The sequence below is a fragment of the Pocillopora verrucosa genome, chromosome 4, assembly GCF_036669915.1.
Source record: "Pocillopora verrucosa isolate sample1 chromosome 4, ASM3666991v2, whole genome shotgun sequence".
In the NCBI taxonomy this organism is placed as follows: domain Eukaryota; kingdom Metazoa; phylum Cnidaria; class Anthozoa; order Scleractinia; family Pocilloporidae; genus Pocillopora; species Pocillopora verrucosa.
Window position 1 is genome coordinate 4,289,704 of NC_089315.1, and position 27,834 is coordinate 4,317,537.

At 38.4% G+C, this 27,834-nt stretch overlaps 1 protein-coding gene, 1 long non-coding RNA gene and 1 pseudogene across 2 annotated transcripts in view; 1 reads left to right on the top strand and 2 right to left on the bottom strand.

The window, feature by feature from the left end:
* Positions 1–27,834, top strand: part of LOC131769194 (macrophage mannose receptor 1-like) — a 131,966-nt gene that overhangs the window by 16,746 nt on the left and 87,386 nt on the right. The gene's annotated exons all lie outside the window — the stretch shown is intronic.
* LOC136280100 (uncharacterized) lies at positions 585–3,697 on the bottom strand (annotated as a pseudogene).
* Positions 9,655–17,173, bottom strand: LOC136280186 (uncharacterized). The gene is made up of 4 exons (XR_010717161.1): positions 17,117–17,173; positions 16,233–16,290; positions 11,204–11,262; positions 9,655–10,730 (listed from the first exon to the last, which is right to left on the bottom strand). It is a non-coding gene; the product is annotated as an uncharacterized lncRNA (long non-coding RNA).

A 27,834-nucleotide genomic window follows, 5' to 3' on the forward strand; every position in this document is an offset into this window, starting at 1 on the left:
AAGCGCCCAGGAGAAAAAGTACTTACCAATTATCACCGCAAATCGTTATTCAAAGACAATGTACGTTGACATCAAATACATAAAGACGAGTATTGCCTTTTTTATAGTTCGTTCTCCTTTTACAAGAATTTAGGTTGTTGTCTCTATTGTTGTCGCTGACCGACTTTTCCACGAAAGGAAAATGATTCTCGCAGCGAAGAAAATATCAGTAAGCGCATAAGTGTTCAGTTAGCCAATTTAAAAATATTAAAATTAAAACTTGGCTCCGAGGCTTGGGGGAATAAAACAAAAGAATCATATCGAGGTTGAGGGGTGAATGATGAGGGATGAATGACCTTTCAGTGTCACGCAATGCTGACAAATGTTTATTGCCAGCTTTCACTGAGAGTCTCTTCTGCTTCTTCCCATTCATTCGACTGTATCTCACTCTAAGCTGTTACAAATCATAGTCGTTTCAAGCAGCAGAAAAGGGAATGATACCTGGTAGAGTGGGGTACACGGTATTTAACATTTGCACAGACTATACTTTGATGTTGCTATGCTTACATAACCTTGCATGTTTTGACTTGCATACAAAATGCTGTTCATTTGACCTGCGAATAAAAACCAGTTAGATGTGAAAAGAAGCTAAGCCTGAAAAAAAAACTCAGGCTTCGAAGGGATTCGAAACCCTACTCCCAGATACTGCCCACGGGCCACGGTAACGCTTTCGTGAGTCGCCGAGTACATCCCAACTTTCGTTGTCATTTTTCATAAATATACCTCGTTTTCCGGCTGGGCAGTATTTTTAAGCAAACACGTCGGTCACTACCTCAAGCCGATAAATAACTTATGAATCCTCTCTTTTCTCTCTATCAAATCACTTTGGTTGACAGAAAAATATTGGTTTCAGAATGAATTTGTATAAACAATAGTGTCATTACGTTGGTTGACAAGCGGCTTAAAAACCTTCTGCAATTAATTTTAATCGTTCACAAAAAGTACCCAGAAAGTTGGAACGTGAGGTATTTGGTTACAGTTAAACTGAACGATGGAACTTTCATTCATTTAATATCTGAATTTTCTCGAGCAATTTGTTCATAGTGAAAGAGCGAGCGAAGTTTTAATTTAAGTTCTACAACAAATATACGCTCCTGGTGAGTCTTTCCAATTCCGTTCAATTTGGACATTTGTACCTTAAATTGCACAACAGAAATTGAAGGAATTTTTTGAGAAAAGGCCGCATTACATTCCCTTGTGTCTCGTTGGAGTGTGCTGTTCGAATTTAGTTTTTGTGAAGGAAAGATCAGAGTTAAACACGCCATTACAGCAAACAAACGAGCAAACTCTCACAACTTCAAAATAAAAAGATTGAATTTACTCACAATTAATTTCCTCGCCGTTTACTTAATGAACAGAGGTAAATCTTCGTACATGAATGAATCGTCGATGAGAGTGAATAATACTTTCCGTTAGATCATTAACTGATTTTGAAGAAAACATTGTCGTGACAGTCCTTGCCAAACTAGTTCTATTGGTTTTCAAATGTTCCTTCGCTTTTCTTTTTCATGTGCGCTCTCTAATTGACAGGTGTCAGTTTGTGACAGATGCTTGTAAAAATAATGTTTCAAAGTTTGTTTGGAAGCCTTTTAAATCACCTTTATCGTTACGGAAATGAAAATGTTTCGCTGAGGCATCTCTCTTAAATTTGTATCACCTCTATTTTAACTACCATTAACCCACTCAAAAATTGTTCAGTTTATGGAAGATCTTGCCGTATTTACGGCCATAAATCATTCGGGTTCTTTCGTAAAGAATTTCGTCAAGTTTAAAAACAATAAATATGTTATTTACCGGCTAAGGGTCGGTCCGTATGGTGAAAACCTGTGACCTCGGTCTTGAAAATGCTGCCCTCGGCCTACGGCCTCGGGCAGTATTTTCAAGACCTCGGTCACAGGTTTTCACCATACGGACCTCCCAGCCGGCAAATAACATATATGTATTAATCAAATATACAAGCAATCGAAAGCAGAAGATAATCAGTGCCCCCTTAAATATTAAGTGCACTTGCCCCGGTGCCATATGGCAGATTTTCATTTCGTTAAGAACTCCAAGAATCATTGTTACAAAGAACGCATTCAGGGAGAACGTAAAGCAAACTGCTACCATAGCTCTAAATTTGTATACGGATGCGACGATTGAGGAACTTGTACTCTCAATAACATCCCCTATGACAAAGAGCACAAATACAAATAGTAAGGTCCAAAATTTCGGCAAACGAATAAGATTTTTCATCATAGGGCAGAAGCCGGTGAAATGCGGAGATATGAAAACTGCTCCAAGAAAGATCCAACAGTTCACTGTGTCCAAACAATTTAAGGCCATAATCAGTCTGGAGTAAGATTCTGTCATGCCGAAGTAGCGCACAAGCTGTATTGGAAATACGTGAGAGGCATTTTTAGTGCTAGATGATACATTCGTGGTTTTTAAGTGACTCTCCGAAGTGAAAACGGGCGATATTGATTTTCCAAAATAATAAATGAAAGTGAAAGTAACCACTTATTCAGCTAGCAAAAGCAATAAATACATAATCATGGAAATCATCCGGCCGAGGGAGGGCTTGCAGCAAGTGCACTTTCGTTGACGGTTTGACTCCACCTCAGTTGATATCATCGAGGCCATCTCCTCCGTCTCATTCATGGTTCTTGGGGAATCTAGGTCAGGGTGGATAAAGTCAATTCATCAGAAACTCCTTCGAAAATGAAAATTACAGACAATCCTGACTGAAACGGTCACATTAATCTCAAACGCTACCCAGTAGACCATGACAGAGACAATACTCGAATCGTAATTAACCGAGATACGCCAAAACATGTCGATATGTCACTGAAATATCCCTTGGCACTTACCGAAATCTAATTGCTGTGCAGTGAGAATAAACCCAAATCAGCTTAGTCAATATGTTCGGAGAAGTTCTAGAAGACGATAAAAAGAACAAAGAAATCAAGAAATGATTAAATGAATACTAATAATAAATTATACTAAATTCACAATTAGGTTATTAATTTGACGATTTTACATTTTGTTTATCCCTTTCCATGACGATATTAGCTCAACTTTACTACAATCTTAGCTTCGAGACACGCTTCTACCGTCCAAGTACACCGAGGTTTTCGTTCTGAGAGGATATTACGGTACTTTGGAGGTTTTCAACACGACTGAATTCCTCTTCGAAGCTTCATCTTACTTACTGTCTGTTGGCCTGGAGAAACTGAATTGTTTATTTTGCCTTTGTGCTCATGCACGAAACTTCACCCCGCTTCGTTTCAGTTCTTGATTTAACCCCTGATCATACCACCGCTGAGTCACGTCATGAAAATTAAACAAAATGAGTATTTCGTATTGATTATCCAATAAACTACTCCTATTCATGCGACTATGATATGAGCGAAATAGCTGAAATAGGACTGTACCAATCGGATATACCATTCCTTCCGCTTTGGTTGTCTGGGTTGCAGTCTGATTGAACTTCAGCTCTATTAAGGCATAAGTAATCTGAATATTTTATATTGCTGCACTTTACCTCTTGGTCTCGTTTAAATAAAAGCCTTGATCTGCAGAAAACTGAATGATTTTCCAAGAAGCGAAGAGAACCATTAATGAGGTCGCCTTTGCTCTTCCTGAGCTGTTGAAAATCAAAGCGAAACTAAATCCAATCCGGGACTTCCTCTGAAAAAGTTTGCTCAAATATACTTCATTACATCATAGGCTTAATATAACGGATGGTGCCCTTGCCTCTTTGTTTTAAGGTATTTAAGCTGAACTTGGCTGGTAAATTTCTCATTTTTCCAGAAAGTTAGATAGATGACAGCCGGAGCAAAGAACAGGTAGAAAAGGTAAAGTCTCCCTTGAATGCGCATTTTCGATTTTTTTTTCTTTGACCGCGACAGATAAAAAAGAGAAATTCTTGAACTTTGACTATTCCGCTTGAGCCGATATAAAGCTGCGCTTTTCGCTAAACAGGCTTCACTTTTGATTTCGTGGCAACTCTGATTCTGTTTTTGACTTGTTACCGCGACTGGAAATGAAGAAGAAGTTCTCGCTCTTTGACACTGCCAAACCACAAAAAGGCTGCAATTTAATGTTCCCATAAAATCAAAGGTAGTTGCAACTTTTAACCTCTCTATGAACAACATATGCTCGTGGTGATTTCTTAGGTTGCAGGTGGATCGTATCAGCCATTGAGGTATGTCTCTCGTCTCTCTCGTGGAAGCGGGTCGATCCAGAAGTACGTACCGTTTGTGATAACAAAAAAGAAAAAACACAAACACCTTGGCAAGAAAATATATGTTAAGCAGTTAAACACGTAACCTAGTTCGGAACTGGAACTACTATCATCATCGTACAAACATTCAGCATTTCAATCACAATTCCAGCAATGCTCAACTTAGTAAAATTACCATGCTTACCATTACACTCATCTTTTAAGACTTCCAAAGTTATACTGATTACGTCAGATGACGAATTAAGCATAAGAAAAAGTATCAGAGTCCAAAACTTTGCGATATAAATCAGCCTCTTCAGAACTCTGGAGAAATTAACAAACCGTAGTGTTCCCACAATGACTGACAGAAAAATACAGCAGTTTAATGTTTTCTATAGATTTAAAAGCGATATCAAATGCATGAAACATTTCTCTTGAGCTTTGGTTGAATAACTTCGTCACCGGTAAAGACAAGTAGAAGTCTGGAGATGTTTCGTTTGATGCTTGCCCACCATGAGTCAAGTCCTTTGCACATTTCTTTTTCCAAGAATACAGTGGAATCACCGTGAGCCAAAAGTAAGTTATGCGTAAAATAAACGTAACCACTTCAACTAAGAGAAAGAGAAAATAGCCTATTAAACCGAAACACCGAGGGGAGAAATATCGGCAGTATTTGTATGGTGAACTCAATTCTCTGCCGCTTTGAGTCAGTGGAGTAGTTTCATCTGGGGCGCTGATGTTTCGATGGCCGTCTGCTGTCACAATGTTTGAGCTGTGATCTTCGTTTGATTGCATGATGTTTGAGTGGAAATAACCTATTCTAAAAAGTGTTTAAAATTAAGTAATGAATAATGAAGATGAATAAGGGGGAAATTTCTTGAGAAACTGTGATACTGCGCCGGTAAGAAGTATTGCAAGATACAGTCGAACCTGTATTAAGCGGTCATCCACCGAAAAAAAACGAGGTTATCGCTAAATACATGTTGACCGACTCACACAGGCTCCACAAAATAGGGGGAATATAAGAAACGATTAATTTCATGCCATAATTAACCACTCGTGTACAAAAACTCGCTCAAACATATTATTAACATAATCATTGATTTCGGGAGAGAAATCAGGATTCAATCACGCTACAAAAATTATTTTTAGTTTATTTGAGCGGTTCCGCTTTCAGTGGCCGTTCAATACAGGTGGTGGACAATACCAACTACTGGGACTCAATAAAGGGTGACCGCTTAATAGAGGTGACTGCTCAGTAGAGGGGACAATTACAGTGATTAAGAGAAAATAATTTGGGGACTTTGACTACTCACCGCTTAATACAGAGTGACAGCTTAACACGGTGCCGCTTGATACAGGTTCGACTGTGTGGGATCTTAGCGTGCGGAATGTTGTATATTGTTAATTATAGGGTGTTCCCAAAATTTTTGTTGCTGTTTCACGTTGTCTCAATTAGTGTTTTTTCCACTGGTTATTTAGTTTATTTTCTTTTCCATATCGCATACTTTCGTTTATTATTGTTTCATTCGTTATTATTGGCGTCGATTACATTTTCAGGTAGTCGTTTCGCATACATTAATTTTAGTTTTTCCTGCGTATATAAACTAAGTTTTCTCTGAAGTCGCGCTAGTCGCAGTTCGCTCGTCAAATGCAGTTTGTGAGTAATCGTAACAATGTAAGTATCGTCATTTTAAGCTGGCTGTCTTTCTTCACCTTTACTTAATCAATTGTTGTAATTTTGTATTTTTTAGTTTCAACCCTCATCGTTCTCCCACCTAATTAAATCTTTTTTTTTTATTATTATTAATTTTATCAATTTAATCGTGGTGTTGGAAGGTTGCGGTTACCGCAGTCACAGATTGTAATTTGGTTTTATCAACTGAGCTGATAATGAATATGAAAGCGATCGTCGCATTAATGAATACTACATGAGCAGTGGTGAAAATAGGCAAGAGAAAAACATCAGGCTTATACGGGATTTGAACCCATGACCTCTGTGATACAACTGAGAGCTGGTCATTATGTTGGTTCTTAATAAACTCGGGAAGTGATGAATCCACGAGTGCGAATATATGAAAATCATTTCCGTATGCGCTTGAATTGGAGGTCAAATGGAAAACTGTTGAAACCCGAGTCGCCTTATCAAAACTATATATAGCTGCTTGTCATGCTTGGCTTGTCTTGAAAATTGCATTATTGCATTAGTTTCTGTAGTGGAGAGCTATCGAATTGTTCAGTACACATTTTAAATACGTTAAACAGCACCTAAAACAGTTTAGACTATAATTACCTGATTCAATATGAAGAAAGAGAGTTATTCAGCTGATGCCTCCTGTTTGAGCCAATAGCTGAAAAAAAGAACACACTACGATATGATTTGGATGACCCTCGGAAGGGGGAGTGATTGACTATAGATTTCTTTAGGGCTTTTCATAAGAAATGAATTTGCACTCACATCTCCCTTGTTGAAATAAAGATAATAATAATAATTGTGACAATGATAATAGTAATAATGAAAACGATCATAAAATCCAGTAAAACAATTATTATTATTATCGTTTATAACGTTACAGTCATGGGGTTAAATATGAATGGACCTTTAGACCATTGGACTATTTTTTTGGACTATTTTTTGGACCATTTTTTGGATAATTTTTTGGACCTTTTCTTTTACCCAATATTTTTTTTGGATCATTTTATGATTGGGGGGGGGGGGGAGGGAACACACCATTAGTACTCAGGGAGTGGTGGGATGCAGTCAATCAGTTCTTAGGGAGTGGTGAGAGGCAGACTGTTATTACTTCGGGAGGGGTGGAAGACGAACTATTAGTACGTAGGGAGGGGTGGGAGGCGGTTATAGAAATAAATGCTACTGATTGATGAAGTATTTACTGGATCATACAACTTTTTTTAGCGGTTTTTCGACTGACTATTTTAATGTCAAAATTTTTGAGGAAGGCTGTTACGCTGGTCTGGGCTTTTGTCATACGAATGCGAAACAGTACCGAAACACTGGACTTCAACTGTTATTGAAAATATGGCCAATTCTCGTTTTTGACCCGTTTCCCTTTGTGTGGATAGTATATCATTACTAAATTTATCTATCTTCCTCTTGTCATTTTCTCAAATCGACCGCTCTTCTTTCAGTATTTCTAGTGACAATCGTTATCAGACGCGCGGTAGGTATGTGACTCGTGCTATTTAAGCAACACGTAGCGTAATATGAATTCAGTAGCTTAGTTTTGTACAAATTCAAATTTGGATCATCATTGAATCTCGTTATTGAATGCAGTAAACTCTCCCTCAATTTAAGCGAGTTGTTACCATTTTATGAGACACAAACACCGCATATCTCCGATGGTTTCACTCTTTCTTACAGAACTACTGCTATCCAGCTTTAAGGTAACTTGGAATTCTTATCGAAATTGAAAACCATTCAGCCGATGACTAGATTCGCGGCTGTGACTGTTGTGGAGTAATTCTTCCACGAGATCGCTACCACCACTCTTTCCATTATTATCCTTTCTTTCTCTCTTCTTGGAAGTATGAAGTTTTTTGGACGAAATCGTTATACTCATCTTAATTTCACATCGAATCAAGGCAAAGTAAATGAAAGCTTGCCCAACGCTTTAGTTTACCCTAAGCAGCGGCTGCATCATGCAGAAATGGCTTTACATTCAGAAAAGATTTGGTCGAACTTTTAAAGACTTGCTAAAGAGAATCTCACCTCGTTGTTAAAGATCTACCTGATCGTTCTGTAAATCAAATCAAAACTGTGCCAACTCAGGAACTAGCTTCCGCTCAAGTAATTTCTTCTTACAAATATAACATATTACGACAAGCAATCCTGATCAGATGACTGACATTGCCGACTAATCCTGATATTGCCAGCTAATCTTAGCTTGTCGAGGGCTTGTCACTGGTTGTGTTTCACCTCAAAATCCGCATTAATTTGATTGAATCTAAAACACGGTATGTAGATAGATAGATACGAAAGAGTCTTGCTAAATTTATGGAAACTTTGCATCAGTCTCTAACGCCATTTTCTGTCACTCGAGTTCATTAACATTTTCTGTTTGACAAATGATTTTTCGGTTGGCCGCTTACGAAAACCAAATCATGATGCAAGCAGACGCTAGCGTGAGATTTTTCGATTGCGGATTCCGTGCAGGTTCTCCGCAGCTCAAATTGAATGTCAGCACTTTTCACGGATTTCCGCAGCATCAAAAAAAAACTGCACTAAGCTGGACTAAGCTTTCTATTAACTGCCTGACCTATAAACTCTGGAGAGTACTGCCTCATAATTTTCATTGACCATCCATGCCCGAGCTCAGACTTAACGATTCATGGTTAGATGTTGCGATAATTTGTTTCTTTTTCGTTCGGCTACCCGTAACAAACAACCATTAACATGTAAGTATTTATAATACATAAAAGCGCAGCCGTATATTTCTTTAGAAGAGATTTGTTTCTTCCGCCTTAGCTGTACTATCTGAAGCAGTTCTTCTGCGTTTAATTTCTGTGCGATCTTTTCATTTCTTGTCATCACTTATCACTTATTGTTCATGTTATGTATCGTTGACAGAAATGGTTGCATTGCATTTTAGTCGACTGCTCTGAGTATTGCACGAGGATCAAATTGAAACTATAGTACATCCGGGACTTTTGCTAGATAAAGATGACGTCATAATACCACGCTCAACTGGTTTAATTGTTGGGTTTTTTTTTTAATACTCCTGGTCAGAAAATTGTTCCAGCTCTAATTTCTTAATCATGAGTTGGTTTCAGATTTCTTTCGCTGTTGTCTTGGTTTCCTTATTTTGAAGCGTTAAATTGCACTATTAATAGTTTAATAAGATACATGAAAAAATTACTCAGCTCTGATTGGTTAAGCTGATTCAATGTAGAAGAGGGTTGATTCAGTGCAAAGAACTAAACAATTCTTAATCATATAGAACACACTTAGAAATATGTATTACCCGGTATCGTCATTTCACGAGCGTTTCAGAAATAGAACGTGGATCCAATTAAGATTGTCCAAAAAAAATATCAAATCGTCAGATCACACGTATTTTTTATGTGAAAGTAAAGTAATTCGCCGACAGGTATTCATAAAAATGTAGTCGCTCGTAATTAAAGATGATTGCATGGGAAAGTTCGACTGAGTAGAAAACTGTCACAACAATCGTCCTCGTCGGCAATGGTCATTCCAATGTGCCCACCCTCTCCCCCTCCCCCCCCCCCCTCTACCCAAATATAGACATAATGGAGAGCAATGGATACAGTCAAATAAAATAACAAAAATTAACGAAAGGTTAAGCAGTTTATTTAAGCTTACTTTACAAAAAGATATCAAATACACACAATTGCACTTGATTGGTTAAGATAGTGGTGCAAGCTGTCTCAATCTCACCTTGTAGTCTAAGTGAAAACCAATGCATTCCTTAATTACTTTCCATAGACTAACTTATCAAACATGTTCTGTCAAACTAATTACCAAAGGGGTTACAAACCTACATTTTCATAAACCTGACAGAAATGTAGAAAATTACGATTGAGTTAAACGACGAAAGTAATTTGGCGTGTACCTCTATTTCTCCTTATCTTACCAATGATACACTTTTCATTGAAGAAGATTTTTTGCCATAGGAGTTCAATGATTTTTTTGCAAAATGGCAATAACAAAATGTCGTTCATGATTTGGGCCATTAGTATGCTCTTGACCACGGGGACAAAAAGGCGGAAACAAAACATAACTAAAGTCCCCTTAAGCATTCTATACACCCACGCGCGACCTGATATCGTATAACGAAGATTAGTGTGATTTAGAAATACAACTGATATCATCATTATAAAGAAATCCAAGATTTCAAGAATAATTTCAACAATGGCTAATTTGAATACATTACGGCATTTATCTACCTTGCTCAAACTATAAACTTTTGTACAATTCTTGTACCGTTCATGTTGAATGTGAATACTTATTGAGCCCCCAATCAAATAGAGTAGAAAAAATAAAAGCAGGGTCCAAAAATTTGGCAGACAACACAGATCTTTAAGAACTGTTGAGAAACCGACGAATGATGAAGATTTTACAATGATTCCCAGGAAAAAACAGCAATTTATAATTTCTACTAAGTTTAAGGCCATAGTCATAATTATACTAATATAAAGTACTTGTAAGGCATTGTTGGAGTTTACGCTAAGTGGATATATTACGGCTGATGTAAACACAGCCACCTCAGCAAACAAAAACAGTAAAAAAAAACCAAGTAAGAGATGGTGACAGTTGAAATGTTCAGAGAGTCTCTGCTGATGACTTGTTGAATTGGCCTCTCGCACTAGCGGTGTGTTCTCATCAGCAGGTAAGCTGTTTGCTCTGTATTCACTCGTAGCAATTTCCGAGCTGTGATCTGATTCTGTCAGCATGTTTGCTTGAAAAAAACCAACACAAACTGGGCAAGCTAACTTATTTCCGCAAAATCTGGAAAATGATAATCGAAACAGCCATAAATGCAGTATATATCAGTGCTTACACTCGAATGTCCCACGACAAAGACACATCAGTTACAAGAGAGAACTGAAGTAAGGTACAGGAACTGATCTGAGATCTGAAGCAAGACGTTCCATGTAAAAACAACAGAAAATGGGCCATGCGTTTTCAGGGTCAACAGAATAACAGGTGGGTGTCCAGCCTAACCCTCAGGTGATATTCTCATGATCCAGAATCTACACGTAGTTTGGAAAAGCCTCGTACGGAAACGTCACTGCTCATATGAGAAGTTTGATCGATTAAGGAATATTGGTACAGGTGGAGTCACTTTTTAAACGCTGGCTAAGAAGCTAAGCTCAAAAGTGCATGGAAGATCTATGAACGGATGGAAATGTTGGGATAATTCAAGCTTGGAGAAAATACTACCACTATATAAACAAAATTGGAGAAAGAACACGACTTACGTAATCTTTGAATAAACAATGACCTTTCAACTATTGTCACGTCTCCTGTCAAACGATACCTGTATAAAATTATAAGAAAAACCGTTGAAGTCAAGCTAAACAAAACTAGAGATCCATAACGATAGCCTGATATGATATTAAACCACGACGACGGAATAATTTGGAAAAGTCCACTGAATAATTTATCTTAAAAATGACGTCTTTAGTTTGGGATTCAACCTCAAGAACTGAGCTGAGGATGAGACAAAAACATTTGAAAGGAGAGGAAATGAAACCTTTGTGTCGACTATCGAAAGTTATACCCTAGGTCTACAAATCTGCGGTATGCGAGTAATTTTTTTTTTTGCAGCTACTGTTTTTGTCATGCACTGTGTTTTCTTTTCCATCAGAGCGCACTCAGCGCGTGACGGAACTAAGAAGTAGGGTCAGATAAATTTTGGCCATAATACAGCCAGAGCATCGAGCATAATGCTTCAGACAGTTTCCCATTACATTCCCTCAATGTAACGGTTCAACAAGAGATAAGTCCTGAGCAACGTCAACGGTGAGCCTGCTTTTTTGCTTTCACTAAAGAATTTGATCCAGTGAAATATGTTGTTCTAAAATTCAGTATGCCAAAATTTTTAATCTAAGTTAGTTTTACGTATTGTTGGTACGAATCGGGGAGGGGAGGTTGAGGGGTTCTTAAAAGCTGTTATTTTTTATCATTGAGCTGAGCTCAATTCCGGCATAATACTATGTTTCCAGAAATGACACTCAAAAGTATGATGCTCAAATTTTCGAGCATAATTTATTTGACCATACTAAAGATACTTCTGCACAAACGTCACATATCAAAAATATCACGCCATTTTACTAATTTGTTCGTCTCTCTAATCGTATCCAGCCGTCCCAGCCTGTTATTTGTTTAAACAAGGTATAACGTCTACAATTTGGTACATAAAATGTTTAATCAAATCAGGTGTTTGTGTTAAGTGGATGTCTATAGAGCAGGTTTTAAATATCATCGCAAACAATCGCACACGGTTGCAAAAATTTAAAAAGACTCACGACCAAATTTTTTAAGATTACTCTTAATTCCCCTATGCTTTTAGCATCGGTGCGATTACTAGGAAGTGGAACATTCATTTGTTCAATTCGACCGCTCTTCTTTCAGTGTTTTTAGTGACGATAGTTACCTGACTCGTGACAGTTATGTGACTCGTATTCATGCAACACCTAGCGAAATATGAATTTGGTAGCCGTGTTTGACCTTGCTCGTATCAAAAACGAAAAAAAGACTGCCCTGAGCTGGACTATGCTGTCTATTTACTACCTGACCTATAAACTCTGGAGAGCACTGGTTCATGATTAATCTGTCTCGTGGATGCGTGACAATAATCACCCAGTCCTAATTTCGCTTTTCTTTCTAACTTTCTATGACCATCCATGATCAAGCTCGGACAAAGCGAGTTAAGGTTAGATGTTGCGATATTTTTTTTTTCTTTCGGTTACCCGTAAACAAACAACCATTAACCAAAGGTCGCATTGATATACGAGTTCAAAGAACACGATCGCTGTTTCGTCGACAATGACATTTCTGTTTACGCGATTTATATCACCACACTTTTTGCCAGTGAAGTCTAGTCGGAAACTAAGCATCTTAATGATCATAATTAACTGGTATTCATTTGGACAACTATAAGTAATTTACAAAGTCCCCAAAAATGATCAGGGCAAACCGCATGCGAAACCTGTTTCATCGCCTTGTCGAGGAATAGCAGAAATGGCTTATTCAATGACAATCTTTAACAGCTAAAACTTCCTCCACTTTGGTCTGCATATGTTCTGCTACAAGGTGAGCAGGAGGCAGCCAGACAAAGGAGGAAGCGTTTGGCGAAACACGATGGGTCATCTAGTATTACTTTTTGGTCCTTTATAATTTAGAGTGGTTTCTAATCAAGGCCAACAACTAAAGACCCAGTTCCTTGCTTTATATTACAGTGTTGAGTGTAAAAATTGCTATCTATTCAGATGTTGATAAGTTTTGCAAGAGGAAATACTCAGTGTTGATTTGCATCGGCCGGACTTTCTGTGAATCAAATCGAAACTGCATCAAATCATGGACTTTCGCCAAAATTGTTCTTACCATAATAAGACATTACGTCATGCTTTGACTCTTACACGCATTTATTAGTCCGCAGTTCACATATGTGATTTTTATATATTAAAAGTCCAAGTTAATAATGCCATTAATAACCGCTCCGACAGATCAAAAAACGCGGAAAGACCCTAATTTCGATATGTCGACTGACCCAAACTGGTCGTCATAATGTATATCTTGATAAATTATGCTTTGAAAAAGTATATCATATGTTTATTGTACAACATCAAAAGATGATTCTCTTAAGAAAACATTGAATATGACATTTCCGTCTGCGCTTTAATTGGTGGTCAAATGAAAAACTGTTGAAACTCGAGCGTCCTTCATCTTAACTATATATAGCTGCTTGGCTTGTCCTGAAAATTGCTTTATTGCATCAGTTTCTTTAGTGGAGACGTTAAACATCACTTAAAACGGTTTAGACTATAATTACCTGATCGATATGAAGAAAGAGAGTTATTCAGCTGATGCTTCCTCTTTAAGCCAATAGCAAAAAAATAAACACACTACGATGTGACTTGGATGACTCTCGGAAGGTTGAGTGATTTAATGAGAAATGAATTTGAATGAAAAATTAATTTGCACCCACATCTCCCTCGTTGAAAGAAAGATAATAATAATGGTGATAATGATAATAGTAAATATGAAAATGAGCACAAAAACTAGTATAACAACCATTATTGTTATTATTAATAAAGTTACATGCATTATTATTATCGTCATGGATAGCGCTCACACCAGCTTAAATTCAGCCGGAATATCTTTATCCCGTGGGAAAGGTCGCATGGATATAAGAGTTGTGTTACAAACAAAAAAAACCAACCGCTGTTTCGTCGAAAATGACATTTCTGTTTACCCGATTTATATCACTACACTTTTTGCCAGTGAAGTCTAGTCGGAAACTAAGCATCTTAGTGATCATAATTAATGGGTATTCGTTTGGACAACGACTGGTAATTTACAAAGTCCCTTAAAATGATCAGGGCAAACATCATGCGAAACCTGTTTCATCGTCTCGAGGATAGCAGAAATGGCTTATTCAATGGCAATCTTTAACAGCTAAAAAATCCTCCACTTTGGTCCGCATGTGTTCAGCTACAAGGCGAGCCGGAGGCAGCCAGACGAAGGAGGAAGCGTTTGGCGAAACACGATAGGTCGTCTAGTGTTACTTGTTAATGAGTCCTTGATTATTTCGAGGGGTTTATAATCAAGGCCAACAACTAAAGACCCAATTCCTCGCTTTATATTACAGCTTTCAGTGTAAAAATTGCTATCTATTCAGATGTTGATAAGTTTTGCAAGAGGACATACTCGAAGTGTTGATCTGCACCGGCCGGACTTTCTGTGAATCAAATCGTAATTGCGTTCAAATCCTGGACTTTCGCCAAAATTGTTCTTACCAAAATGAGACATTACGTCATACTTTGCTAACTGACTGAGCTAGGTTATTTAAAGATTACATTGACGTACTTTCCAGAACAAACGGTTTATGAATAACTATTGTATCGGTTCTGACAGCTGTCAATCACAGTATTCGGAATGCACATGCGGTCCAAAAGAAAAGGGAGCTTTTCGGTAGTAGTGTATCGTCTTGCATGTTGATTAAATATCGTTCTGTTTGCATCCAGAGTTTCAGTGTTCATTTAAGCATAAACACCACATCTGGCGACGAAAATCAAGCATAAAACACACAGAGACCACTCCAAAAAGATCTGAAGCGATTTCCGAAGCGATTTCCAAAGAAATGTCCAAAACAATTTCTAAAGGAGTAATTCGTCCTCAAGATTTCTCTGACCACTGATCATTCTCTCCTGAAGTCTTAGCCAACAATATGACCATTTAAGGTCCAAGGCTTTGTTAAGAAATTGTTACTTCGACATGATTTCGCGGCGCAAATCTCAAAACACATCGATCAATCTCTTCACTCTACACAGCGCTTGTAGAAACGGCCATACATTCAGAAGAGATTTTGGTTCATTTTCCTGAGATTTGCTAGAGAGAATATTTACCGCGCTGATTTAGATCTGCCTACCTCTTCTGTAATTCAAATAGAAATTACGTAAAATCTAAATCTTCCACCAAAATCAATTTGTCCTTACAAATATAACAATTTGTGACATGCATTCAAGATCAGGTGACTGTTGACTTTACCGATTTCTTACTTCTTATTCACAGATGGAGTGAAACGCTTATGAACGTTGGGTATCGAGTTTATTTGTTAACTTTACCGTACACTTACTGCATGGAAGATCAGTGAACTGACAAATTTGCTGAAATACTACGAACCTAGAGAAAACATTACTATTATTAAACAAGCTTGGGAGAGTAACAAGGCTTCACTTTGAATCTTTGATTAAACTCCTGTTTAGCCCTGAATTTTTCTCAAGCTTTATTTCCACTACTGCTTAAGTAATCTTCATCACTGCCAAGGTCACTCTTACATGCATTTATTAGTCCGCAGTTCACATATGTGATTTTCACATATTAAAAGTCCAAGTTATTGATGATAACAATAACCGCTTCGACTGATCAAACAACGCGGAAAGACCCTAATTTTGATATGTCGACTGACCCAAACTGGTCGTCAGCAGGTATATCTCGACAAATAACGCTTGAAAAAGGTGTATCATATGTTTCTTGTACAACATCAAAAGATGATTCTCTAAAGAAAACACTGAATATGACAATCCCGTATGCACTTCAATTGGAGGTCAATTGAAAAACTTAAAACTCGTGTCTCCTTCATCAAAACTATCTATATATCTGCTTTGCTTGCCCTGAAAATTGCATTATAGCATTAGTTTCTGTAGTTAAGAGTAATCGAATCAGTCGAAATTCATTTTGAATACGTTAGACATCACTTAAAACTGTTTAGACTATAATTACCTGATTCGATATGAAGAAAGAGAGTTATTCAGCTGATGCCTCCTCTTTGAGCCAATAACTAAAAAAATTAACACACAACGACATCATTTGGATGACCCTCGGAAGGTTGAGTGATTTCAACTGAAATGAACTTGCATGAGGAATGAATTTGCACTCACATCTCCCTTGTTGAAATAAACATAGTGTAAATGGTGATAATGATAACAGTAAATATGAAAATGAGCATGAAAACTAGTATAACAATCGTTATTGTTATTGTTAATAACGTTAAGTATATTATTATTATTATCATCATGGATAGCGCTCACATCAGTTTAATTTCAGCCGGAATATCTTTATCCTGTGGCAAAGGTCGCATGGATATAAGAGTTGTGTTTCAAACACAAACACGACCGCTGCTTCGTCGACAATGACATTTCTGTTTACGAAATTTAGATCACTACACTTTTTGCCAGTGAAGTCTAGTCGGAAACCGAGCACCTCAGTGATCATAATTTACTTATATACAATAGGACAACTATTGGTAATTTACAAAGTTCCCTAAAATGATCAGGGCAAACCTCATGCGAAACCTGTTTCATCGCCCTGTCGAGGAATAGCAGAAATGGCTTATTCAATGGCAATCTTTAACAGTTAAAGAATCCTCCACTTTGGTTCTCGTCTGTTCTGCTACAAGGCGAGCAGGAGGTAGCCAGACAAGGAGGAAGCGTTTGGAGAAACACTATATGCCGTCAAGTGTTACTTTTTAGTCCTTGATTATTTCGAGGGGTTTATAATCAAGGCGAACAACTATAGACCCAATTCCTCGCTCTATATTACAGCTTTGAGTGTAAAAATTGCTATCTATTCAGATTTTGATAAGTTTTGCAAGAGGAGATACTCACAGTGTTGATATGCACCGGCCTGACTTTCTGTGAATCAAATCGTAACTTCGTTCAAATCCTGGACTTTCGCTAAAATTGTTCTTACCAAAATAAGACATTACGTCATGTTTTGCTAACTGACTGAGCTAGGTTATTTTAAGATTACATTGACCTACTTCCCAGAACAAACGGTTTATGAACAACTATTGTAGTGTTTCTGACAGCTGTCAATCAGAGTGTTCGGAATGCATACGCGGTCCGAAAGAAAAGGGAGTTTTTCGCTAGTCTTGTATCGTCTTGCATGTTGATTAAGTGCCGCTCTCGCTAAGAGCGGTCCTATCGACTTCCCGTCAGAAAAAAGTTTTCTTTTCTTTCTTTTCTTTTTTGCCCATGAAAAGGGTTTAGGACACATGTTTCAAAAATAGTTTAGTTGTTCTCCAATTCTCTTTTTTTGCGTCGTCACAAGCCAAAAATGATTTTTGGCTAGAACACCCGTGTGGACAGCGGGTGTCTACAAAACGAAGACCGAAGACCGAAGACCGAAGACCGAAGACCGAAGACCGAAGACCGAAGACCGAAGACCGAAGACCGAAGACCGAAAAACGATGACCCTAATTTTTTTGTCCCCGAATAAGGCACGGACAGTTCAAAAACCAAGCCAAAGCGTTCCTCAGCGCAAACAGATGTGAAAATAACGGGGATCTTCGTTTTGTAGAAAAGACCCCCTGAATCTAAAAAAGGAAGACCCTTACTAAAACGCTTTGTTAGACCCCAATTGACGCGAAATCAAGGGGGTCTTCGTTTTGTAGAAAAGACCCCCTGAATCTATAAAACGAAGACCCTCACTAAAACGCTTTGTCAGACGCCAATTGACGCGAAATCAATGGGGTCTTCGTTTTGTAGAAAAAGCCCCCTGAATCTATAAAACGAAGATCCTTGCTAAAACGCTTTGTCAGACCCCGGGGAAGGGGGGGGGGGACTCCTATACATTGCCTATAGGGGTATGTGCTTCCCGACGGGGTCATAATTTCGGAGCTAAAACGCTTTGTCAGACGCCAACTGACGCGAAATCAAGGGGGTCTTTGTTTTGTAGAAAAAACCCCCTGAATCTTTTCAACGAAGACCCTTGCTAAAACGCCTTGTCAGACTCCAAATGACACGAAATCATTAGGGTCTTCGTTTTGTAGAATTCGAAATGACCGTGTGAATATACAAAACGAATACCCTCGATTGGATAGTTCCCTTTGGCAATGAAAGTTAGACACAAAAAGAATAAAATATTGTTTTATTTGTGGTTATGCAATTCTGGAATTATAGAAACTATACACAGGGAATGTCTTCGATTCCTGATAAAATTAACAAAGTTTTAAATACTCATTCCTATTTAAAAAACATTAACAGAAACTAAAGTAAACAACGATGTGCTAATTATCAAACTACAGTGAAATTGAAATCCCCTGTATCACATTTGCAGTGATGTATAAGTATGTATAAAGTATGTATGTAGGCATGCGTGTTCTCCCTACTATTGACATAAGCTAGAATATACGAGGAACTAATTCATACTAGGAAAAATGGCTGCGATCCTAATTTACAAGGTTATTATTCTAACAGCAATTACAGGAGAAAAATGGTACTCATGTTTCCTTCGAAATATCTCGTCTTAATAGCTCGCTTTCAAAGTACACATTTTGCCAGCGGGTTGAGAGTGATGCACCAAAGCAAAGCTTTGCGAAATATGAGCACATAACCTAATGTATAAGGCCTATTCAGCCAATTATATTAGGATCAGTATTAAGTCACGCAAGAATGCACAGAACAAAACTTCCTTTACATAATATGTGCAATTTTTATAGTGTCTTTTTATATTCAGTTATAACCTGTCAGTTTTAAGAATCCTTGTTTGAAAGCGTTAAAATTGACGCACAGCATGCAGAAACCTCGGCATCACTGCTTCTATTTAAGAGATTCCAGGCAAGATAAGCACAGTTTCTAAACTCTTATATCTACCTTGATTTAACAATAGGCACCTAAAGAAATTGATCATAATACTATACTTCTAACATAAAGCTTTTTGCAGAGATCATTCCGTGCGGAAAATCGTATCTCAAGGAAGCGTAAATTACTGTACTATATGTCTTTTCGGACCAACAACTGCATCAAAAGCATATCAATGTAATCGTGAACTCTAAAATTTAATTAATATTGTTTACATAATGAAGTAAAAGCACGTTTGAAAATAAACTTTAAGTGCAAGGGCGTGAGCCGATCTGAAGCTTTCTCAAGCCATGCACGATCTCAAATAAATCAAGGAAAACCGTTTTACATCGCCGATAGCTAGCACCATAGCTGACTCAGTGACAGGTTTCGCATATGGTTTATGTCAGTGGGCGACAGGATCGGAAACCGAAGCTCCGTCATAAAATTGGATAGCTCGTTCTAAATCAGGAGCTCCGAAATCATGACCCCGTCGGGCAGCACATACCCCTATAGGCAATGTATAGGAGTCCCCCCCCCCTTCCCCGGGGTCTGACAAAGCGTTTTAGCAAGGATCTTCGTTTTATAGATTCAGGGGCTTTTTCTACAAAACGAAGACCCCATTGATTTCGCGTCAATTGGCGTCTGACAAAGCGTTTTAGTGAGGGTCTTCGTTTTGTAGATTCAGGGGGTCTTTTCTACAAAACGAAGATCCCCGTTATTTTCACATCTGTTTGCGCTGAGGAACGCTTTGGCTAGGTTTTTTAACTGTCCGTGCCTTATTCGGGCAAAAAAATTAGGGTCATTGTTTTTCGGTCTTCGGTCTTCGGTCTTCGGTCTTCGGTCTTCGGTCTTCGGTCTTCGGTCTTCGGTCTTCGTTTTGTAGACACCCGCGGACAGTGATCGAAAGTGTAAATTTCACAGATTTTGTCTAGCGCGTAGTGACTGCAATAATATAGCTCACGGAATTCTGTCTTGTTACAAGTTACAATGTGCCTTCAGTTAGTTCACAGACAAAATATGGAAACTTCAGGTAAAACATTTTTCATACAAGCGTGATCAGAGGAGAGCCTTCTCTTCGACCTTAATTTGCATGTCAAAATTCACCAATTTGTACGAAATAATTCTCAAACTTCAGGCGTTAATCAGGCTAAAAAAGCATATTAGTGTATAGTTTATACACCAATGAGGTCACCGATTGCCTCAAACCTGCGGCTATATCTTAGCTTTCATCCACCAACATCTTAAAAACAATGCAAATCCATGTGCTTGCTCAAATGCGCTCTTGTCAATGATGATTTACATAATTCTGAAACTCGACCAATATCTCCTTTTGACCGTTCAAACTTCGTTTGTTTATCCTTTACGTTTATGATTTCAGGTTTTCATAACAACTGAATGGAGAATAGATGCCGAGTTGTCCTAAAACGTTGCGTAAACGTGATCGGTCGAAAGGCTTGCGTGCTTGCGTGACTTACAAACTAAACAAAGGTGATCGGAAGACGCCTTCTCGATAATTTTCGTTGAAATATCAGGTCACGAATTACGCACTGCGTGGAGAAGATCAAAATTAAAAAAAAGTTTGGCACTCTAGTCATTACATTACAGACATATCGCGTTTCTTAAAAGAACACACAAACAAGTTGAAATACGTTACAGTGTTATTTACAAAACAACACGTATACTGTACAATCTGACTGTGACTAAAAGTGGGACTGGGATGTGGGATTAGGACGTGGGACTTGGTGACGTAGGACTCGGTGACGTGGGACTCGGGGACGTGAGACTCGGGAACGTGAGACTCGGGGACGTGGGACGCGAGGACTCAGGGACGTGGGACTCGGGGACGCGCGAAGATTCGGGGACGTGATAAACAAACAACACCTGACATTTGCGCTGAATTTGTAGAGAATAATTTTCTGCGAAACTGCAGTAGTTTCTTGATTTTGTTTTGAGTATTTTGTGTTTGTCATAAAATAACTACTGTGACATATTTCTTTTGAACAATTTTCACGGGATTTTTACCAGTGGGCTGAATGCGAAGACAAATATTTTAAAACGGGCACATAAAATAGCATGACAACGTTACTATTTTCTTCCAGTATCAATCATTAGAAGAAGAAATATTACTAAATGCGTGATCGTGTAGATTATAGCGATTCCCGAAATCCTAGATTCATGAAAACAAGCCATCAATCTATACTTCTCTTTTTTTGTTTAGTCACATGTGGCTCACAGATAAAGATATACAAAAACAGATAAGAATTTTTTCAGTATGTTTGTGCTTTTTACTTGGTTATCAATGCGGCAATAAGCCTAACAGTATCGTTTGAATTTTAGACGTTAACTTCGTCTCTTAAAAAGTAAATTATGAGAAAGATTTTCCTTGCAGCGTTGAGTCCGTTCAGAGAAGTTCAATGTTTCTTACTTACGTAATACGAAAAATTTGTTAACACTGAAACGTCAAATAATTCGTGAAATAACGAACGGGAATTTCAGGAATTGTATACACCCTACGTTTATGGGGAATTCTGAAGTAAATGGATGTAAATGACCTTCCCGATTTTGTTTCCTCAATATGCAAAAAGTTCGATGGATTCCTCCACTAAAATACCTAAAAAATTAAAACAGTTTCGTGGGTTATCCAAAAATCGAATGCTATTGGTACGTTTTATTATATTTCAAACTCTGTTTTCAAATGGAATTCTCACCTTTGTTGGTGTGTGGAGGCAATGCCGAGTTTCATTGCTTAGATGGTAAACGGTTTGTCGAAAAATTGGATCGGTACATTACCACCGTTGTGTTCAAAGACGGGAGACGCTGCAAATGCATAATTTGAAAAAGTATTTCGGTATACTAGATTACGCACTTAGATTATTTTCCAAGTGCTTTTCTTTATATGATACACTTTTAAATATTTCAACACTTTTTGCGTAATTTTTTACAAAATTGCCTTCAAAAGATCGAGTCTCTACGAGGCCCACACCGAATTGATAAAAGCAAAAATTCAGTTAAAAATAAAAGAAACTGCCCACCATTTTTCGAAAACCGCTTGCGATTTAAGTCCTTTGAGTGCAAGGCCTTCTTTACAAAGCATGTGGAACTACTAAGAAGAAAACTCTCGAGCATATCCTCGAACTTGTCTCTTTTTCCATCGAAATAACCTACGAAGTACCGGTTTTCAACAGAACAATTTTCAAGGTTTTCCTCAAGGAAGTCAATCTCCGATTTCTTTAAAGAAGATTGGTTAGTCGCCGCCATCATTACGCATGCTAGTGTCTTATTCAAAGTTTGCCTTCAGTTTTTAGATGTCATCCTTTCACGGGCTTTCGTAATATTTGCAGGTTTCATAATTTTCCCGCTAACCAAAATTACCGTGTCCTCTTACCTTCTACAACACGTTCGATGTAGCGTCACCAGACAAGCTCTCCAGCATATTACACCTTCAGTCGAGACCACCGAGAATTATACTTTACAAATTCAGGTGTTGCTTGTTGATCACGTCCTCGAGTCCCCGCGCGTCCCGAGTCCCACGTCCATGCACCTTCGTCCCCGAGTTCCACGTCCCCGAGTCTCCGAGTCCCGCGTCCCCGAGTCCTACGTCTCCGAGTCCCAGTCCTACGTCTCCGAGTCCCAGTCCTACGTCTCCGAGTCCCAGTCCTACGTCTCCGAGTCCCAGTCCCACGTCCCCGTCCCACGTCCCCGTCCCATGTCCCCGTCCCACGTCCCCGTCCCACGTCCCCGTCCCACTTTTAGTCACAGCCGTACACTCTAAAAGAATTCTTGCAGTTTCTCCCAAGATCTGGCAACGAGGATCAAGCATAAAACACACAGAGAGCACTCCAAAAGATCTGAGGGGATTTCCGAAGCGATTTCCAAAGAAATATCCAAAACAATTTCTAAAGAGATTTCCGATGCATTTTCCCCCCGAAAACATTGTGGCGATTTCTCTACTTCCCACTGCTCGAAGTTCACTTCGATGGAAATGCAGGCCCGAGATGGAAGAAATGGCTAGGACGATTCGAGAGACTAGCCATGGGAATGGGAATTTCCGATGACAAGCGAAAAAGAGCCCTTTTGCTGCAAAACAGCGGTCCAGGGGTCGACGAGATCTTCGACACGTTTCAAGACGTCGGTGAAGTCAAAGATTACGAAAAGGCCGTCGAGAAACTGACCGCTCACTTCTCTCCGCGAGTCAGCGTAACGTACGAAGTGTATAATTTCCAGCAGGCCAAGCAGAAGGATGGAGAAATCCTCGACTGTTTCCACACACGTCTGAGGAGCCTGGCGAAGAACTGCGATTTCGCAAATCCAGACAAAGAAATCAAAGGACAAATCATCTTGAACGGTAAGTAAAATTCCCTACGACGCAAGGTGAAAGTCACGAAGGAATTCGCCACAACTTTTCACAGTCCTGTGAGAAACGCACACATCGGCTTGCTTTCATTGTACATGCTTTGATCCGACGAAGGCGTGACTGTTCTAATTAGCCAGTGTTTGGCCCCATGAAGAAAGGATCGTTCTATAAAGATATCTCGTGAATAATATCATTAAGTAGGTCAGACAAATACCTCAAACGTCGGTATTAATCCATATACATCCCTCGACCCTTCGGCCCTCGGAATATATATAGAGTAATACCTCCGTTTTAGGTAGTTACCTCTTACTTAAAACCATTTTAATAATGGAGAGACTAACATGAACTATCACCTACAAGTATTGATCCTGAAAGCTCCAAGTAGTGACATGCGAAAACACTCGTCAAGCAAAGCTCTTAATCCTGTAGAACATACCTGCGAGTATATTTGCTCGTCATTCCACGAACGTTAGAGGAATCGAACATCAGACTGTGGATTCCGTGCTCCGAAGCTTTACCACTGAGCCACAAAGACTCTACGGTTAGCCATTTCATTATTCAAAGAGGCACTTGGTTCCATCAAATATTGTTAATAAAATCCGAATCGCAAAGTCAAACGTGCTTTTCGTGTAAATAGAACGGGCTTTCTATTAAATAGAAAAATGTCACCACAACTTTCCCGTCGACATTGAGCAATCTAATGTTACCCCCTACCCACTCCCCCCCCCCAACTCTCCCCCTCCCTCTACCCGAATACAGAAACACATGGAGAATAACGACTGAAAACAATAAACCGAAAACTCAACTAAAACTTAAGAGTATTTAGGCTTTCTTGACAATAGAGTGTAAATTACTCTAGTTATGAGAAAACTACTTTTTCCGAAACTCTTTTCGGTTGCACAAAAATTGTCAAACTAACACCCGGGTAGAAGGAAAAAGATGGTCTTCGCTCCCAGGCAGAAGTGAAGATCACCTTACCTAACCTATGACCAAATTAAAATGTTTATCCACATAATTTATCTTCTCTGATACAACCTGGCTGAGTCCTCTATTGAGAATTTTATTAACTACTTCTCGGTTAAACTGATAACAGAATTTAATGATTATTTTACGAACCAGTCAGGGTTTGAATAAGACCATGACAGTGTTGTAGTGGAAAAACAAAAAAGACAATGACATACGACTGTAGAGGCCCTTTCAAAGATCAAAGTCGTATGTCATGGTGTCTGTTCAATCAAGAGTCGAGGTGCAGTTAACTTGACTTTCTACTGTAAAACAGAGCGACGTTGCAGGCAGCATTGTCACTGATCTGCTGATGAAATTTCAAAAACACATAATTTTACATGATTGGCTAAGATAGTGGCGCAATCTGTCTCAATCACAGACTACTCTTCGTGAAAAGCAATGCATTCCATTACCAGTGAAAAACTCAATGACGACAAACCTACCTTTACACAAACCTATAAAGACAATAAAAAGGAAGCAAACCACAATTTAACGATGAAAGGAACTTGGTCTGCACCTTTATTTTTCTAATCTTACTAATGATATTCTTTTCATTGAAGAAGATTTTTCCCAAAGGAGTTCAATTATCTTTTTGCAAAATTGCAATATCAAAAATTCGTTAAGGATGGAAGCCTTCTTCACTACCCAGTCTGCATTTGGTCCACAAATTAAAGCATACTTATATGCTCATCATCTCAAAGAGCATGGTGCCGAGGAAACAAACACAGTTGACCCCATGGCCCGACCTATACATCGCATTAACAAATCGAAATGAAGGTGGTGTTGTAGTATATCTTGAGGTCTAATAAAAAGTTTCTGGTTCTCATACTTTAGCCTGACCACTCTAGTCAAGGTCGACTGAGTAGAAAAATGTGCCTTTCCCTCCCCCCCTCCTTCCATTCGAATACAGATATACAAAAAGAATAATGAATAAAAACAAATAACATAAACATAAAATCAACAGAAAGTAAAAGGTTTTATTTACACTTTCTTACGCTTCTTTTGTGTTCTCCAAACTTCTCGCGTGCATCCATAACTCACTATATGCACGCTAAGCATGGACTAATTCTTTATTAACTACTTCTCAGTTAAATTGGTAACAGTAACTAGCGATAAGATACTCTGATGATTCTTTTTATGAACCAGTCAGGGTCAGAATGAGACCATGACTGTGTTACAGTAGAAAAACAAAAAAAGGAAAAATGATACAAGTAAAGGCCCTTTCAAAGATTTAAGTCTTATGCAGTAGTGTCTATTCAATTAAGAGTCGAGGCTCAGCTACCTTTACTTTTCATTGTAATATTTAGAGCAGCCTTGCATGCGACATTGTTACTGATAAGGTTTGAAATAAAATTGCACTCGATTGGTTAAGATAGCGGAGCGAGCTGTCTTTATTACAGTCTGAGTAAAAAACCGATGCATTCCTGAATTACTCCCGACACACAATTTAAAATTAAAGTCTAATAAAAATTAACTAACATTGGAAGCTCAATGATGAGAAACCTATCTTTACATAAACCTTTAAAGGGAGAAAAGTAGCGAATGAAAATTAACTTAAAGGACGAAAGCAATTTGGTGTGTGTCTCTATTTCTCCTCATCTTACCTATGATACGCTTTTCATCAAAGAAGATTTTTTCCTAAAGAAGTTCAATGGTTTTTTTTAAAAAAGGCAACACCAAAATTTCGCTGATCTTCTTGGCCCGAATCACTCCCTCGTTTGCATCTGGTGCGAAAATAAAATGAATCGTGTTACCGACCACCATGAAGAAAAAACGAAAGCAAAACAAAATCAAAGCTCCCTTTAACAAGATGTACGCACGACCTGGTATCGTATGGCGAAGTTTCGTGTGATTTAGAAATACAACTAATATCATCATAACAAGGAAATTCAAGATTTCAAGAGTGATTTGAAGAATGATTTTAACAATGGTTGATTTCGTTACATGACACCATTTATGATTCACGCAAAAACTATACAATCCATTTGCACTGTAGATGCTGAGAGAGGCACTCATCAAATAGAGTAAAAAGAATAAAATAAGGGTCCAAAAATTTGGAAGACGACACAGATCTTTAAAAACTCGTGAGGAACCGACAAATGATGGGGATTTTGCAACTATTCTCAGAAAAAAACAACAATTCACAATTTCTACCACGTTCAAGAAAATAGTCCAAATTATGGCGTCGGAAAATTCTTTATCAAGGTTTTCTTGCGTCGAGGTGTTCGTCGAGTTTCCACTCAAATATTTCGTAAGGGACAAACTGAGAAGTGTTACAATCAAAACCACCTCAGCTGACAAAAAAAGTAAAAAAAAGCCAATTAGTGAGAAATGTTCACAGATTCTGTGTAGGCGACTTGTTGAATTGGCCTCTCGCACCAGCGGTGTGTTCTCATCAGCAGGTAAGCCGTTTGCTGTGTATTGCGCAGCAATTAGTGAGCTGTGACCTGATTCTGTCGACATGTTTGCTTGAAAAAACCAACACAAAGTGGACAAGCCAACTTATTTCCGAAAAATCTGGAAAATAATAATCGAAACAGCCATAAATGCAGTATATATCAGTAGCTTACACTCGAATGTCCCATGACAGACACCATCACAGTAGAGAACTGAAGTAAGGTACAGGAACCGATCTGAGTTCTCAAGCACGACGTTCCATGTAAAAACAACAGAAGATGGGTGATGTTCTTTCAAGGTCAACAGAATAACAGGTGACAAATAACTTAGGTGATATTATCCTGATCCAGCATTTGCACTCAGTTTGGAAAAGGGCAGGCAAGAGAGCCTCATGCAGAGACATCACGGCTCAACTGGTGGAAATGTTGGAATACTACAAGCTTAGAGAAAACATTACCACTATAAAACAAAATAAAATACCACTTACGCAGTCTTTGAATGAAAAATGTCCTTTCAACTATTGATACGTCTTCTGTGAAGCGATTCCTGCATAATGTTAAAAATATGTAACGCTGAAGTCAAGCTAAAGAAACCTCAGGATCCATAACGAGAGCCTTATGATAGCCTTATGATAGCCTTATGATAGCCTTATGACAGCCTTATGATAGCCTTATGATAGCCTTATGATAGCCTTATGATAGCCTTATGATAGCCTTATGATAGCCTTATGATAGCCTTATGATAGCCTTATGATAGCCTTATGATAGCCTTATGAAAGCCTTATGAAAGCCTTATGATAGCCTTATGATAGCCTTATGATAGCCTTATGATAGCCTTATGATAGCCTTATGATAGCCTTATGATAGCCTTATGATAGCCTTATGATAGCCTTATGATAGCCTTATGATAGCCTTATGATAGCCTTATGATAGCCTTATGATAGCCTTATGAAAGCCTTTCGTTCTTAAAACACGAGAACGGAATCATTTGAAAAAGTCCACTG